This window comes from Mustela putorius, unplaced genomic scaffold (assembly GCF_011764305.1).
Source record: "Mustela putorius furo isolate JIRA1106 unplaced genomic scaffold, ASM1176430v1.1 tig00000580_pilon_pilon_pilon, whole genome shotgun sequence".
Taxonomy (NCBI): domain Eukaryota; kingdom Metazoa; phylum Chordata; class Mammalia; order Carnivora; family Mustelidae; genus Mustela; species Mustela putorius.
Genome location: NW_025421423.1, coordinates 7,585,031 through 7,603,856, shown reverse-complemented (window position 1 = coordinate 7,603,856; position 18,826 = coordinate 7,585,031). Strand labels below are relative to the sequence as shown.

Genomic DNA, 18,826 nt, shown 5'->3' with positions numbered 1-18,826 from the left:
ATAGTTTTTATGTTGTATATGGTAGTATCCATAATATATTTAATCATATCTAAGTGTTTGCCCTTATTTTTGCTGATAATTCATTATTATCCCATTCTCTCCAACACAGGTGTTATAGGAAGCTCACATATTTGGGTTGAATTCTTAGTCCTGGTGAACTAACACAGTCATCGGACTATGCCAGGTTCATGAGTTACTGGTCTGCACTGTACTAAGCTACTTCAGTAGATCCTTCTTTACTTAGTCCCTCTTCACAAAATTACTGCTCAAGTTTGCATGTAGTTGTGACTTTTACTGAGTACTAGGAGACATTTTCTGAATATCATTACTATGTAAAAAAGAATTTACCCATCCATATTCTTTTTTTTTTTTTTAAGATTTTATTTATTTATTTGACAGAGAGAGATCACAAGTAGGCAGAGACTCAGGCAGAGAGAGAGAGAGAGGAGGAAGCAGGCTCCCCGCTGAGCAGAGAGCCCAATGCGGGACTCGATCCCAGGACCCTGAGATCATGACCTGAGCCGAAGGCAGCGGCCTAACCCACTGAGCCACCCAGGCGCCCCTACCCATCCATATTCTTAAAAAGTCTTTCATTAATTCTCACTAACCATCAACAGTTATGATGTACTAGTTACATCATCTGCTTTTTCTCTCCTGCTGAAAGGCCCCATCTACCCTTTTCTCAGATCTTCCTGGGAATTCCCAATTTCTCACTTAATTATGAAACATTAATTTTGCTCTTTTGTGTCAATGTTTTTATTTCTAGGCAATGCCCAGGAGCTAATTATCAAGTCAATGTACTTTCCTAATAATAGAAGATAATTGTTCTAGAGTAAGAAAGTAATTAGAATTATTGAGCATCTATTTTATTTCAGGTATATGTTTAGTTTTAAACAAATTTTAAAAACCCAAACATACAATATTTGGAAACTAAAGAATATTGTAAGAAACCTGGTGATTCACAGACCTGTATCCCTGGGGATAAAAATATATGTTTATAAAAAATAAAAAATTAAAAAAAAAAGAAATTTGCCATTAAAAAAAAAAAAGAATACATATCTAGAAAATGGCAGGTCCAGAATCTGGACGCACATTCTGTGTACCACACTATGTTGAAATGTCTCTTCTCAACTTTTATATAGAGAACCTTTTTCTTTTAGTCAGATTATACTTATATGTGATTTCTAATTATTTGGATATGTATAGATCTTACCTTCAGAACTGTATTAATTCAATTTAACAGAATAATACTATTCATTGAAACCATTCAAGAGAAAAAATAATATAAACAGTGGCTGTGGAGTGCCTTTTGCCCCTGTTATTCTTATTTAATTTTAAATGTTGAATTGTGTGAGTAGCTGAGAGAAGAGGAGCTCCTATTTATTTTTTCCTTTTTTTCTTCTATTATTTTAGAACAGTAGGTAGAATTATTCTTTGCTGGATTCTTTGCAGTACAAAATGAAAATGCATGGGATTGTTTTGGGCAGGCAATCAGTTTCTTTTTCTCCAGAGCCCCCTAGCCAGGCCCATAGAGAGCTTCAAGAGATTGCAGCTTCCATGCTGGGATGCACTCAGTATCTGCATGGGGAGTAGGTGAGAGTTCCCCAGCAAGTCTCTTTGGAAGCCACCACTGAGCTACCTGCCAGAGTCAGGGAGGCTGCAACCTTGTCCAGCCCGAGAGGCTGCAGAGCTCTCACTCACTTAAATCTGTGTCCATTTATGTCAGCTGTCAGCTCCATTTATAAAACACAAATTCAAAAATAACTTTAAAATGATACAATAGAACATGAAACCGAGGTGCAGGGCCTCTTATTAAGTTTGGATGCTGTGCAACTTCACTGATCAATGGAGCCAGCCCTGATTAGAGAAATTGACAAAGAATTCAAATATGATTCTTTCGGAAGAATTATAATGCTGTCCATAGTTAATGCTAATTCCTCCTCATGAAGATAAGGAGAGCTCAACATTTCTCTAGTAGATCCCCACTGGGGCCTTAGCCTCAGATTACAGAAGATGGACTAGAAACTTGCCATGAGGCTAGCTGTCTTAATAGGGACACTGGGAGATATAAATATGTTTAATAGATGCAATGAAAGAAAATGATATTCCAGATCAAGTAAACAGTATGATTTTAAAAACCAGAAAGGGGAAGAATAAAAAACATTTTGGGAAAAAAAAGAATGTTGATATATATTGTTAGATTAAAGGAGAAAGGTGGGAAAAGAGTGGGAGTAATATTGAAAATAAGTGAATACGCAATTATAGATTCTTTACATTTAAATTGAAAAAAAATGTTTGAAATTGAAAAACAGTCCATTAAAGGGAAATGATGTGGACTGGTATTGATTGACATAGATTTTAAATTTATTGACAGGGATTTTTTTTCCCTGATGATGGTTTTGAGTTTACTCAAAACAACTGCATGTTTACAAAGCTTATTTGCTAAATTTCAATCTGTCGAGGAGAACGTGTTATAAATGGGGAAAACTAGGGATTAGGAACGAAAATGCTGCATTTTGGGAATCTTTAGAACATCCAGGTAGAAATCAGCCTTGTAAAGGAGGAAATCTGGGGAATAATAGCCAGTGTTATAAGTGTAAATTTTCCAATCCATGTAAGAACCAAACCCAATTACAAAATATAAGAATATAAAATGAAAAAAGTCAGTCAGTGTGGAAATTAGAGAATAATGTCAAACACATAATTGCAAATGTTGAGGAAATCCTGAAATTCCTGACAAAAGAATTATATGGTGAAGGAGAGAACCATTCCTCATATTCCCATCTTTGAGGAGCAAGAGCTGAAGTCAAGATCAAGGTAGGATAGTAGAAAAAAATAGATGATTTTAACTAAGACTGTAACAGATGAAAACACAGGATCCACAAACAGCGATGTATAGGTGGGATGTGAGTTAGGTTAGAACATACACGGAAAGAGACACACGTGGTATGGAGAGTAGATTTTTAATTGACATTTTCACCATTGTATTTAATGTGTTCACTCGAAATTAGAGCTGGCAAGCAACTTCCATGACAGGAAGATTAGCAACTAAATGGGATTTTATACTTCTCCAGGGTGTTAGAATTTTCAGTGTGTCTTCACGATAGTCCTAGAATATAATCAGACCAGAGTCACATCAGATGCTAAAAGTTCCTTTATTCCTCTACTTAAACTGTGAGTTCCACACTTAAAACTTTAGTATTCTGAGTGATTAAATCTATGAAATAAACTAATTTCATATGCCTCCTCTCATGGGCAGAATTGTGTCCCCCCAAATTCAAATGCTAAAATCCTAACTCCCAGTATCTCAGAATGTTTCTGTATTTGGAGATAAGGACATTGAATAGGTGATTTTGGTTAACTGAGGTCATTAAATTGGGCCCCAATCCAGTATGACTGATATCCCTATAAGAAGAGATTAGGACACAGACACACAGAGGAGAAACAGATGAAGAGGGAAATGTTATCTAGAAGCCAAGGACAGATGTCTCAGAAGAAATAAACTCTGCAGACATCTCGATCTGAGACTTCTATCTTGCAAAATTATGAGAAAATAAATTTGTTCTTTAGGCCATCCAGTCTGTGATCATTTATTATGGAATATCTAAAAAATAAAGCATACCTCTCCTATGTAAGTTCTAAGAAAAACTTATTAACTATAACTGCAAAAGGTTAAAGGCTGTCCAATTATATCCAGTTATACTAAGTTTAAGAAAATATGTGTTTTGAATATACTTACTTACATTCAAGTATAGTATTCCCCCCTTATCTGTGGGAATACATTCTAAGACTCCAATGGATACCTGAAACTACAGATAGTACTGAATCTTATATATACTGTTTTTATATCTATATATAGATATAAATATATCTTATATATACCAGGGAAAGTTTTTCTCTTCCTAAGAGGAAGTTACTTCCCCTGGTAAATATAACAGTATATCTTCTATATACTGTGGTTTTTCCTACATATATATCCCTATGATAAATCTTAATTTATAAATCAGGCATAGTAAGATATTAGCAGCAATACTACTAATAAAATATAGTACTTATAATAGTATACTATAATAAAAGTTATGTGGATGTGGTCTCTCTCTCCCCAAATATCTTATTGTACTATACTCACCCTTCTTATGATATGAAGTGAAAAACTGCCTACATGGTGGGATGAAGTGAAGTGAATGATGTAGGCATTGTGACATAGCGTTAGGCTACTACTGACCTTCTAACAATAAGTCAGAAGGAGGATCATCTGCTTCTGGACTATGGCTGACCACCAGTAACTAAAACCATGGAAAGTAAAACCTTGAATGGGGAGGGGCATGTGGTAGGTATATATAGGAGGGAATGATATGAAAGAAAAGTTTCTGAAGACATAAACAGAACCTATTGAATACAGTTGATGGCCATACTTCTTTTTTTCAGATCAGTTCATTTATTAAAGTAAATTAGAGGCAACAAATAACTCTATTTCCTTGAAAATAAAAGAGCTCATTTATGAAATATATTTCAGATGATTCTAATCCTTCAGCATTCTGTGGATGCCCTTTATTTCTAAATAACAACGCTTTAGCTACAATCAAATCATCTTTGAGACATTCTGATTACCTAATATAACTCTGAATTTCAGGAGGATTCGATATTAATAGGAGATATATATTAATGGTTGTTTCACTTATAAGCTAGTTTCACAAGGGCTTCCCACCTTAAATACTCCTTTGAAATTCCTTCTCTGTCCTCTTCATTATTACCATTTCCCAACTAATATATCATTTATTCTCCATAAATACCTTTAAACCAAACTTGTGGTGCAGATGTTTTTCTTTGCAGGTATAGGGCAGTAGATGATAATAATAGATGAGGCAAGAAAAAACTTACATATTAAATATCACTATCCTAAAATTAGATGTCCATTACACATAAAAGAAAATTTCTGCTTGGCTCTCTCTTCCCTTCCCTTCTGTCTTTTCTCTTTACTTCTCTAATTCTCTTCTTTTCTCTTCCCTTCCTCTCTTCTCTTCTCTTTATTTTTTTTTTCAGTAGGCTCTATACCCAGTATGTGGCCCCAAACTCATGACCATGAGGTTGAGACCTGAGCTGAGATCAAGAGCAGAATACCCAACCAACTCTGAGCCACCAGGTCCCTCTCTCCTTAGCTTTCTTATGCCCTTTATTGCTGTCTTACCCTTGCTTCTTATGATAACTTTCTCCAGCACCAACTGTCAGCTTTCCTCTCCCCACCCCCCCCAAAAAAAAGAAGGAAAGAAAGAAAGGAAGGAGGGAAAGAAAAAAAAGAGAGAGAAAAGAAAGGAAATATAAACAAAAAATTCCCTGTTTTTTTCTTATGTAGAGAAATTGACTTTTTGTAAAGTAAACACCTTCTATCTGGGTTATGCTTATAAGGTCTCATCTTTCATGCCCCACTATCCCATTATTCTGTTAAGGTACTTAACCTGAGACAAAGAGAATTTGATTTCCCTGGTAAATCAATTGGTATAAAGCTTTTTCTTTTTTTTTACTTTTTTACAATGATTAATGAGAAGCTAAGACAACAATATGAATTTAATAGGGAACTATTAGAGATAAAAAAAAATTCTATACTAGAGTATAATGTCCTTAGAAGTAGTAGATATAGACAATGTAACAATGATGGAATAACTAGTGTGCATATATACAAAAAGTCTATTAAAATTCTAAAGAAAAGAACAAAACAATGACATGAATAAAAATTTTAAAAAATTGATAAATCAGAAATGCAGTGCTTTAAAATTCTTAATACACTTCACCTACATGCAATTCACAGTAGGGCTTCTGATGGGTGGGAGTCTGTTCATGTAGTCTTTATCTTGATCATCCTCTTTTGCTTCACACACATTAGGTGATTTAGGGAAACTCTCCCATTAAAGCTGTTCTCCTTGTTTGGCTGTAATCCTTGAATAAAGGTCAGGAAAGAATAATCATCCTACATTGATAGCTACTTGTATGTCACAACTCTGGTACCAGCATGATGATGCTTTTGTATCTTTTTTTCTGCCTAAAAAGAACAGCAGGTGGCAATAATCTTTCCATGGCAATGTGTTAAAGAAAAAACTATCCCATAGCTTATTTTTGGACCATGGTGGTGAATGATTGCTACCAAAGGTTGCTGCTTTTCCTTAATCTTAGGCCCCTTTCTTTATCTAGATTTTCAGTTCTTTATCAGTTTTTTTTTTAAGACTTTATTTGACAGAGAGAGTGTGAGAGAGAGGGCCAGTGTGAGCAAGTGCACAATTAAGGGGATCAGCAGGTAGAGGGAGAGGGAGAAGCAGGCTTCCCACTGAGCATGCAGCCCAATGCCCAGCTTGATCCCAGGACACTGGGATCATGACTGGAGCTGAAGGCAGATGCTTAACTGACTGAGCCACCCAGGTGTCCCTCTTTATCAGCTTTTAATATTTGTTCATTCATATCTCCAGAACTGAGCTTGAATTTCAAATCAGCAGTTGATACTAATTTTCATCTTTCCATTTTTTTCTGATTTTGCATATATCTGAAGTTGAAAAGATATCGGTATTTGTGCAGTCCTGAATATAAGAAGATCTTCTAAAAGTTAAACCTAGTCAAAGACAAAAATGCCCTACTCTGTGTTAAATTATTATGTTGTACACCTGAAACTAAAATTGTGTGATGTGTGCTTCAATCAAAACAAAACAACCTTGCCTGAAAGGCACGTGACATGCTCAGACAGACATTTCAAGGAACATTCAAGAGAAATGTTTCAGATATGATTTATGTTAAAATTGTCTTAAGGGTTCTTTTAAATATATTATTAGATATCCAAATATATTATGTGATGCTTAATATTGGTATCAATAAAAACCACATCTTTACATTTTTCTCTACAAAAAATTTATTTCTGATGCCCAGGCATATTTTTTATTTAACTTCCTTTACTTCCTTTATCCCAGGGCTGAACCTGCACCATTCCATGTTCTTTTACCCTTTATATACACCACGGAACATCTTTATTATTGCCATAGGAATTACAAATGTAAATACAGTAGCAACTATTTCCATTTGCATGCAATAACAGGAAATGTAAAAATTTAGTATAAAACTTTTTGAAAACCATAAAACTGATTCTTGAACAGATTTATACTGTGATTAGATTTCTTATTGACTAGATTTTCTAATACTTTCATCTAATAAGAAAACTAGGAGTTACCCTTCAGATACCCTGCCCCCATATTTTCTCCTAAAAATATTTTTTATTTGTGACATATTATAATTTATTTCAACAGGCAATTTTTTAATCATGTGTTAAGCCCCAGATTAGGCTGAAGGCACAAGTACTATTTAAATCATTTAACAAGGAAAAGCTTGAAATGGAAACTTTTCATCTTTTCACTTCATTGTTTGACAAAGGCCAAGGGATTTTGAATAATGTTTCTTTAGAATTACTTCCATTGAACTCTGGACTATCACTTTCTCAATGAGGCCAAACTTTGTATAAAAATAATGCAAATGTCTACAAAACTTGCATATAAGTTTTGAATGTTTACGGGCCTTCGGTTAATGCCTTCTCCTTGCGGGGGGGGGGGCAAACTTTTTGTGTACTTCAAGACACTTCAGAAAACTTGACTCAGTAAACCCACAGAGTAGTGGTTTTGGATTTCTGCCATCTCTTGTGAAATTGAGCCCTAATTTAGAGCTGTATTAATAATGCCTTATCTACTTAGCCATCCTCCTTTCCCCCAGTTATCAAAAGGTTAGCTTCACTTGGACCTCGTTTTTGTCAGTTAGGTGGTTTCATCAGGTTTCAAGAACCATTACAGAATGACTGTCACCTTTTCTACAGAAATAACTTAAATTCTCTTAACCTGAGGTACTAAAGTTCAATAGTAAGTGACTTAGCCATCAAACCTATGTGACAATGTCAAACATAAAACTTTTTTTTTTGAGAAAAATAATATAACTCTTTCATATCTTGTACTACTTGGAAAGCCTACATTATCAAAGTTATATAGTAACTTAAAAGAAGAAAACCCAAGTAACTTTCAACTTTACAGAAGCAAAAACTACAGAAGAAATGCAGACTATGTTTATGATGCATAAACAGTGAGCAGAAAAATGAATAACCCAGTTAGTTATATGTAGGGGTATGTATTTGCATGCGAGGATAGTTTGGACATTAACTATTAATCCTTTAATGTATGTATACCAAGGAATCCTTATATAGGAAGGGTTAGAGAACATTCTTGATTATTAAAAGGTAGTCTTATTTCTTTTTTGTTTTTTTTTTATTTTTTCTTTTCTTTTTTTTTTTCTCTTTGGATACTTTGGATATATATATATACACACACACACAGAGAGAGAGAGAGAGAGAGGAGGAGAGGAAGAGTCCAGTCTGTATTTGTCAGGAAATATCTTGTAATAGGTATATATTAAAAAAATATATATATGTAATATATATATAATATATACACACACAAAATATTTTAATTGACTAAAATATTCAGCTACATTAAAAATTATGAAATTTGCATGAGAACCATACTTTTTTCCCCCATTGGAATCTTGTAAATGGCCCAAATACTGGAGATAAAGGATTTTCAACTGAAGAAAATGGATGTCCCTGTTCTTAACCATCATGGAAAATACAGCAGAATATGAGGCAAACATTAGGACTGCAAGAGTAGCCATCTTCTCCTGTATCAAGTCCAGTTTTTATGGAAGCATAGAGTCATAAACAATTTCAGTAGGGAGAGAGTGATATGCCTCTGGGCATATATGTCAGAATAGAAATGAGAAATTATTGGTACCACTGTCCTTTTGTTTCTTCTGGGATTAGTGGCAGAAACAAATTCTGGCAGCATCACCAAATCAAAAAGCATAAAAGCATCCTATTTTTGAAAAAATCTAAATTGAAATCATTGTAAAAGAAGTAGCCCAACAGAGTTTAAGATGCTGTTTCCTGGTGAGAAACATGAGGAACGAAGATTCATCCTTTGGATATACAGAAAACCATGCCCTTTCTTCAAGATAGGAATAGAACAGGATAGATATAGCAGGGGTCACAAAAGAGAGTTGCTGGGCTTGCAGATTGGATTTCTTTATGACCTATTCAACAGTAGTGATGATGTTATGGCCAGAGAATAATTGGAAAAAAAGTTTTTTAAGATTTTATTTATTTGGAAGAAAGAGTGTTAGCAGAAGTAGAGTGAGCAGCAGGCAGAGGGAGAGGGAGAAGCAGGCCCCCCACCGAGCAGGGAGCTGGACCCGGGGCTTGATCCCAGGACACTGGGAATATCACCTGAGCCAAAGGCAGACAGTGTTTAACCGACTGAGCCACCCAGGTGCCCCTGGAAAATTTTTCTAGGGCACATTTCTCAGAATTAATGTATTCTGCTACTGGCCCTTCCTCTTCTACATGGTTATGACCAGTAAGCATTATATGCATTGATCATTAGATATAGAAATCAAACATCAATTTAAATTAATTTTGGAAAGAATTTTTTTTTAATTGTTGATAGAAAACATGGCAAATGCCGAAGGCTGAAGGAAAGTTTCCTTCTTTTTACCTCTCATTTAAATTTCATAACCTCTTATTATTGTGTGTCAGTTTACCCCCTAGCCTCTATCTGCAGCAGCTCCATACTTGGTTATCTTCCAGGTGAAATGATTTTTTATTAAACATCTCCATAGTTGCATGGCAGCAATATTATAAGATGCACATATATAAGCAGATATTCAGTAATGCAATATTTATTCTTTGGTATGAATTCACTTCTAGTTGACACATTCCTTCAGCCTTCAGAATTTCATTGAAAAGTGTGCTTTATGTTCTTTATGTTCTTTCTTTATGTATGTTTCTTTTTTTATCTATCAGATTTTTCATATACTGGGTCTTAGTTAAACTTCATTCCTCCAAAAACAACCAGAACATATTTTTGGCTCTTATTTTCATGTTATAGTCTTAAATAACAGACCCTTAGCATCTCATGAGGGAAGGAATTAAAGAAAAACTATCCAGAAATATAATTCAGGTTTGCATTTATCAATACCCAATACTTCAAAGGAAATCTCACACAATGGAGTTGGTAGACTTTATCTTCCCCTTAATGCTGAAAGCTAAATGTGAGGTAAGTCTGATGTGAGATGCATCTTACTTGCCCCAAGAAAAGGCCTGAATTCTCAAAGTAATACTTAGAAATTTCTGAAAAAAAGTGAAATTCTTCTTTATTCTAATTCTTCAAGGAGAAAATTTCTTCATCTCAGGAAAGTAATCTATGTACCTCTACCTGTAAATAGATCTTTGCCCTCTGAGGTTCTAGATATTCACATTTTGATTCCCACGATGATTCTTACTCTTTTTAAACCTCGTTTCGATCTCGTGTGTGAGCACAACAGTTAAAACTATGTTAATAATCAACTTGTATATACTAAAGCCAAGGAGGAGAGAGGATAATTAGAACAGTGGTACAGAACTTGATCTACAGAGCCCTTCACCTTCCCATGTAGCATTTATATACTGAATATTAAAAATATTGCATATACTTATTGAAGCTTACTTAGCCAGAGCACCTTTGTGTAAGGTATACAGTGTGTTCTACTTATGCTCTCTTCTCTTCAGGATTTGTTGGATGTACAGTGTATGCACAGAGACACACAATACACAATTTCTGTCTGCATATAGGTGTGTGTTTTTAATGTGAATGATATTCTTTTATCACCAGTGAAAGATTGTGGTAGAACCTGCAGTAAAACATGCATCTTGTACCATAGACTAAAATGGGACCACCTAACTGTTCGTTGAATCTAACTTACTGCCATTCAGAACAAAACTCAGAGAAAGGCTCAATTTTGGTTTTGTTGGATTTTATTTTATATTAATACTTTTGTTAATTATTCGAATTAACTATACATTTTACCAGCTTTCTTTCTCATCATTATTTGTTATATTTCATGATCATAGGAATAAGATAAATTGATGAATTTATTAGTGTGCAAAAATACATTTAATATATATATAAAATTTGCTATGATAGTCCTTAAATAGTGCAGTTTTATATGAAATGTATCAAAATATATGAAATATATATGTGATACATAAGGAAAAAGAAAACTATCTCTGAGACCACAAATCAGCTTCAGTATAAAACTTTCTGGTTTTCTTAGAGTCCATTGTGGACTGTGGACCAAAACCAATACCCTTTTTTTTTTTTACATTTTTTTTTAAATTTTTTATTTATTTTTTATTTTTTTATTTTTTATAAACATATATTTTTATCCCTAGGGGTACAGATCTGTGAATCACCAGGTTTACACACTTCACAGCACTCACCAAAGCACATACCCTCCCCAATGTCCATAATCCCACCCCCTTCTCCCAAACCCCTCCCCCCAGCAACCCTCAGTTTGTTTTGTGAGATTAAGAGTCACTTATGGTTTGTCTCCCTCCCAATCCCATCTTGTTTCATTTGTTCTTCTCGTACCCACTTAAGCCCCCATGTTGCATCACCACTTCCTCATATCAGGGAGATCATATGATACAACATGGATGAAACTAGAGCGTATCATGCTTAGCGAAACCAATACCCTTTTTTTCTCTTCTACTTTTTTTTTTTCCTCCTTCTCTCTTTGAAAGGATTGCTAGCCTCAATTTTGTTTTATCTTTTGTCTGTGTTTATTTAGAATGTAATCACTATGTGCTCATTCCTAAAAATTATATTTTAAGTATCATGTATTTGACACATAAATACATGATATCATACTATAATTTTGGGGCTTTCATATTTCCTTTTCTGTAAATTGCCTCCACGTATGTCCATTTATCTTCTGGATACTTTGTTTATTTTTAAGTTTATAGGAATCCTATGTATAATTTCAGTCCTAAATTGTGCAGTCAAATGTGTTGAAAATATCATTGGTTAGTTTTGCTGTCAGATGACACTGAGATAATTATGGCATCTTTGGAATTTGATAGTTATCTGGCAGGTAAGTCTTGCTCTTTGGAAATTCCTTGACTATTCTTGGCCTTTTACCATTTAAAATTTATGTTTATTAAATTTCACCAAATCCTATTGGATTTTGATTAGAATTAAATTGAATTTATATATTATTTTTGATAAGTGTAGGATTTTGTGGTACTAAGTTTTCTAATTTATGAGTATGTGATATCTCTTGATTTATTAATATCTTTCAATATATATCAGTGACTTTTATGTATGCTAAATATAAGTTAAATTAAATTTAATTTATATAAGTTAAATATTATAAATGCATTTTTCCTATAAAAATTTTATCCACATTGTCTTAGATTTTTACCCCTTAGGTATATTAGAATTTTTGGTGTTATGTTAAGTGATATATTATAATCACTTATTAGAAATGCTTGTAGTTTTAATATGAAAGTGTAGTAAAATTTCAGATACTAATTTGAATACAAAAGTTTCATTGTTAATTTATAATTTTGTACAATCTACAATTTCTATAGTCCACTTGTAGATTCTTTTTCCTATATCATCTGTAAAACTAAGGGATCTGAATTGTTTTTTCCTATCTCCTCATCTACTTTCTTTTTTTTTTAATTTTTAATTTTTTTATTAACATGTAATGTATTATTAGCCCCAGGAGTACAGGTCTGTGAATTACCAGGTTTACACACTTCATAGCACTCACCATAGCACATACCTTCCCCATCCTCATCTATTTTCTTTACTTGATTTATTGCAGTAGCCAGTGTCTCCAGAAGAATATGAAATAACACCAGTAAGAATGGATACTTTTTACTTGTTTCTGGTAATAAAATAAATACTTTAAATATTTCATGTTATGTATTTGTTTCAAGTTTTATAATAGTTAAGGACTGTCAGGTTAAGAACATTCTATTTTCTGCTCTTCTTGGTAAGATATATTTTAAAAATAATGAGCAGATTGTGATTCCTTAACCCTCATTTTTGTAACAATTGGGATGATTATTTAATTTTCTCATATACAAGTTACTTTATATTAATTTTTTGTAATACTAAAAAGTGAATTCCTGTGAAAAGTTTAAATTACTCATGGTGTATTATTACCTTAATTTGTTCTTAATTTGGCTTGAGGATATTTAAGATATTTGCATCTATGATTAATGTGAGATTTGCTTATAATTCTATTTTTAATATTGTTTTTACTAGAGTTGGTACCAAGGTTAGGAGATTTGGCAAAGTAATATAGATACGTTCTCTTTCTGGACTTTATAAAAATTTTGTGGTAAATTTGATTTATTTCTTCCTTGAATGTTAGTAGGTAATACTATTTGGACCTGCCTTTTTATTGTAAGATGATTTTTAAAAATCATATCAGATTTTGTCTTGATTAGAATAATATTAAGATTTTTTGTTTAGAGTCAGTTTTGACAAATATTATATTTTCTTGGGACTTACAAGTTTTCAAATTTATTGGGATAAAGATTTCAGTTTTTAAGTTATTGGTGCCCACTGTTTTTATACATGTTTTACTTTCTTAATATGGTCTGCTTTTTTGCCTTCTTTCTTTCTTCATCAGTCTTAGTTTGTAAATCTTAAAGGCTTATGAATCTTATATTTTTTAAGAAGATTACTTTTGTTGATATATTGATCTTATGTTTTTAAATTTATTTATGATTTCTTTTTGTTCTTTGATATTTAATTACATTATGTTTTAGTTTATCTAATTTGTTAAGTTGCATTATAGAAAGTCTCTGCTGCAATTTTTTAAAAAGGTTTTATTTATTTATTTGAGAGAGAGACAAAGATCATGAGCAAGGTCGGGGAGAGGGAGGGTGGCAGGGAGTGGGGGGTGATACAGAGGGAGAGAGAGAAGCAGAATTCCTGCCAATAGTAAAGCCCAATACTGGGCTCTATCCCAGTGCCCTGTCATTACTTTGTCTTTCTGCTTTTATTAAAATGTGATATTCCTTTATTTATATCAGGATAGATATTAATTTCCAACAATTAGAATCTTCCTCAATTGTATGTATGCTTGAATTTTAACTTAATTAATTTGTGACCAGATTTTTTTTTCCCCCATCTTTTGAGGCTTGCTTTAGAACTTTGAATGAGATTAGTTTTCATGAGTGGACCTTACATACTGGACAAAAAGGCATATATTTTCTTACTTATGAGGTATAAAGTTATATATTGATCTAGTATATTTAGGTGTTTGTTATGTTGAATTTTCAAAATTCCTACTGATATGTATTTTCTGTAATTTCCAGAGAGAGATGGATTAAATTTTCCCTGTAGGATGTTGGATCTATGTCTCCTTTTAATTTAATTTTTACTTTATATTTTCAAGGTACTTTTAATAGTTGCACAAAAGATTAGAATCATCATATTTCCCTGGTGAACTAAAACATATGCTATTGCCAGTGACTGTCCATTCATTTGAAGCTTTTATTTTGCCATAAGTGATCTTTTGATTTATTTCAAACTGTCAATACCAATGATATTTTGGTATTAATCTGCTGTTTTAAAAATCTATTGTTGTATAATTATTTTTAATTTTTAGTCATAAAATTTTACTGATATATTTTTATTGATATGGAAAAATACTTGTCATAGTGTTTATTGCTTAGTGTGAAACATAACATTTATATGAAATAATATGGATATATATAATATGTATTTTTTATGAGTTTTGGGATATTTGTTCACACCAAACTATACTTGATAATTGTAGGGAAAATCCGAATGTGCTCCTGGGATTCAGATGTGTCAACCCTCATTATTTTGGAGTTCTTCAAGGTTCTAGTTTGCTAAGTAGAGCAAATTACCCAAAGGCATGGTCCTATCTTTACCAGTGTCTAGCTCCACAACAACTATTATAAATATATGATGTGAGGCTGGAGAGAGAGATAGAAACACATACACACACACAGAGGGAGAAACAGAATTTTACATGAAGTTTTTTTAAAGTTTTTCAGACTTCTTAGTTTGTCAGCTTGTCTTGAATTATTTCAATACACATCTGTCCTGAGAAAAGTAACTAGATTGCAAAAATAAATGAGGTTAAACTTATCACATCATGAACTTCCAAAGAAGTTTTGGACAGTACTTATACATGAATGATTTATTCTGAGTAATTCTATCTTATATTGGAATGATGGATTTATCTATTCTGCAAGTACTTACTAGTTTAGAAAAAATTTCTCTAGAAAATCTTTACTTCTGTCAGGCTTTACGCCCAGATTCAGAAGTCAATTTTAAATATGCTTTTAATTTTTTTAGAGATGCTTATATATGTCTAGAATAAAGAATTCCAAGGAATCAACCTAAAATTCTGAGGTAACATTTCTGAAATAGAACACATATGCATTCACATATACATACACAAACATATACTTATGTACATACTCTTTATTTACATAGAATCACCTAAATTTTGCAGGGTTTTCATTGAATATGCTATCACTTTAATGGAAGTTACATTGCATAAAAGTAGAACAAAATACTAGTTTCATATCCTTTTATAATAAAAAATAAGTTCAATATAATAATGATTTAATAAGTATTTCTGTGTATCATGATGCTTGTATTCTAAATCCTCATAAATTTTTCCCATTTTCATAAAATTTTAGAGCATAATATTGAAATCTGCAGTTTATTTTTCAAATCAAATATAAAATTTTCTAGATTGCAATGTTAGTAACTATCATTAAAATTTCTTAGAATTGTTAACAGTTCTCACTGCAAGTAGTTGAATTTATTACAGGAAATTCAGCTTATTAGTTATTTTTCTATAATGTAACATCTGACTTCTGAATTTCTTTCTGATTAGAAAATATTTTATAGTAATAAAATTATTGTGGCTGAAAAATGTATTTCCCTGTATTTGTAGTAAAATGAGATAATCATAGGGTCCTCTTAATTTAATTTTAATTTGTAGTTATTTCACTATGCTGTGCTTTAAGATCAGCTAAATTCCATCATTATTTTTTTGAATGCATGTAACTGGATTCACATAGCATCTTGGAATTTAAAAATAAAATCTTGGGTATTAGTTTTCTAAAATGTCAGAGCAACAGAGTATGAGAGTATTTAAGTATTTGAAACATTTCTTTTTCAGAAATAATATGTTTATCACTTTCTGTTTTATAATTCCCAGTGGTTGACATGGATATTATGAAGGGTTACAATCATTTACCATTCTTTGTTTATATCTCTGGCATGTAATATTTTATATTACTAGGGGTTAAAATAGCACATATAGTGCAGGATTGATGTTGGTCTATATGACTTGCCATTTATTTAAAACTATTTGTTTTCAGTTTATTAATGATTTTTAAAACCATACAATTTAACTTATTGGAAAATTAAAATTTCTTTCAGTGCATTTATACTACTAAGAAAACCTGAAGCCCAGAGGCTCCTGGGTGGCTCAGTCAGTTAAGCGTCTGCCTTCAGTGCAGATCATGATCCCTAGGGTCCTGGGATGGAGCCCCACATTGGGCTCCCTGCTCAGTGGGGAGTTTGCTTCTCCCTCTCCCCCTGATCCTTCCCCTCATCCCGCTCATGCTTGCTTGCTCTCTCTTGTTCACTCTCTCAAATAAATAAAATCTTTAAAAATAAGAGAAAAAAACCCCTAAAGTCCAGTAGTATTCAAATTACTTGTCTTGATTAACTTTAAATTCCACTTTCCTGATTGCTAATTAACCAGGATACAGCCCCTCTAGTTTAGACTAGGGTACTTCAATAATGCATATGTGTGAATTTATGTGGATTCATAAGTACATATAATTTGACCTCCAACCATGTTCACTGAAATCTCCTTTTATAGGTATGAATCTGACTGTTTTAAAAAGTATCAATGCTGGGGCACCTGGGTGGCTCCGTCAGTTGAGCGGCAAACTCTTGATTTTAGTTCAGGTCATGATCTCAGGGTCCTGGGATTGAACCTCAGGGGCTCTGCGCTCAGTGGGAAGTCTGCTTGGGATTCTCTCTCCCTCATTCTCTGCCCTTCCTGTTGTTTGCATACGTGGGCACATTCTCTCTCTAAAATAAATAAATCTTTAAAAGATGTATCAATGTTAAAGTAAAACAATGCAGAAACAATTTAGCCTGTTGCCAACATTCAGTACTATCAAAAGTCATACATGGAACAATTTTCTAGTTGTCTTTATATATATACTATTATATGATTCATATGACACTAGATATATCAGTTTTCCCTTATTCTATTCAATTCTTAGTAGAATTTAAGACAACGTAAACTAATTAATTGAAATGTAAAAAAAATAGGATTTACAGAAGTACTTCTTGATGACATATAAAGATAAGAAGAAAACATGAGATATTGTTGAAAACAAACTGTTAGAGCTGATTCCTCAGTAATATTGTAGGTAGATAGATGAATCTTTAACTTTACCTTTTCTCCAGTCATAATTCATTTTTTCTCTTGCTTTTTAGAATCAGCACTATTTGGATGTGATATGGTATTTTTCCATCTGCTTTGGTTTCAGTGTTTTATATTCTTTTTCTTGTCCCTCTTTCATGATTACATAATGGATGAGCTAGGATTCAAATGCATATTTTCAGTTTCTGTATCTTTGTTCTCTATAGCTTATTCCTGCAAATACGCTTCATGTAACTTATTAATTACAGTGCAATATTTATGAAAAGACACACAAAAAGATACAGGGAGTAGGAAAAGTAGTAGCCTGACAGGTTCCTTTGAGACTAATGGAGCCAAGCAGTTATGCATTGAACAATTGCCCATCTTAAGAAACTATATGGTGGGACCTCTACACATATGAAGTAATTTTAACAAAACTATACATTTTGCTGGTATAGAAATGATGCTATGAAGAAACCGAGGCTGAGGTGTTAAAAGGAAATCCCCCCAAATCTCAGAACAATTATATCACAAAATCCTGATCTAAATCCTTGTTTCCAGTGAGATTTAAATTCAGATCAAAATCTTGGTTTTTCTATTAGCTGTGGAAGTTTATTCCTGTTACTTAACCTCTCTCTACTTTAGTTATTATAGGTTGTTATGATGATTAAATGACAATGAAAGAAAAGTGTTTGGCAAATAGTAGACAATAAATGGATAGTTGATTTTGCTATTGATGTTATTTCAATTTAGGAAGATTTTGTAGATTAAGCATATGATTAGTAATTTGAAATACAATATTGAGAGGAGGAGTCAAGATGGCGGAGAAGTAGCAAGCTGAGACTGCTTCAGCTAGCCGGAGATCAGCTAGATACCTTATCTAAAGATTGCAAACACCTGAAAATCCGTCGGCAGATCGAAGAGAAGAAAAACAGCAATTCTGGAAACAGAAAAACAACCACTTTCTGAAAGGTAGGACTGGCGGAGAAGTGAATCCAAAGCGACGGGACGATAGACCCCGGGGGGAGGGGCCGGCTCCCGGCAAGCGGCGGAGCAACCGCGCACAAAATCAGGACTTTTAAAAGTCTGTTCCGCTGAGGGACATCGCTCCAGAGGCTAAACCGGGGCGAAGCCCACGCGGGGTCAGCGTGGCCTCAGGTCCCGCAGGGTCACAGAAGGATCGGGGGTGTCTGAGTGTCCCAGAGCTTGCGGGTATTGGAACGGGAAAGCCGGCTACAGAGACAGAGCCGACAGTAAGCTCGCAGCTCCGTGTTACCTTGAACCGGTCGCAGGCTCGGTGAGCTCGGAGCGCGGCCGGAGGTCAGGCCGACGGGAGTAACTGGGCGCTGTTCTCTGAGCGCGCACTGAGGAGTGCGGCCCTGGGCTCTCGGCTCCTCCGGGCCGGAGACCAGGAGGCCGCCATTTGTATTCCCGTCCTCTGGAACTCTACGGAAAGCGCTCAGGGAACAAAAGCTCCTGAAAGCAA

The 18,826-nt window shown here is 33.7% G+C and overlaps 1 protein-coding gene and 1 long non-coding RNA gene across 2 annotated transcripts in view; both read right to left on the bottom strand.

Moving 5' to 3' along the window:
- Nucleotides 1-2,947: 2,947 nt before the first annotated feature.
- On the bottom strand, nt 2,948-5,933 carry LOC123392494. The gene is made up of 2 exons (XR_006607222.1): nt 5,794-5,933; nt 2,948-3,109 (listed from the first exon to the last, which is right to left on the bottom strand). It is a non-coding gene; the product is annotated as an uncharacterized LOC123392494 (long non-coding RNA).
- Nucleotides 5,934-17,435: 11,502 nt separating this feature from the next.
- The window catches only part of CYLC2 (cylicin 2), a 39,623-nt gene continuing 38,232 nt past the window's right edge, over nt 17,436-18,826 (bottom strand). Inside the window, exon 5 of the mRNA XM_045081788.1 lies at nt 17,436-17,518. The gene's annotated coding sequence lies outside the window, so the exon portion shown is untranslated. The remainder of the gene's footprint in view (nt 17,519-18,826) is intronic.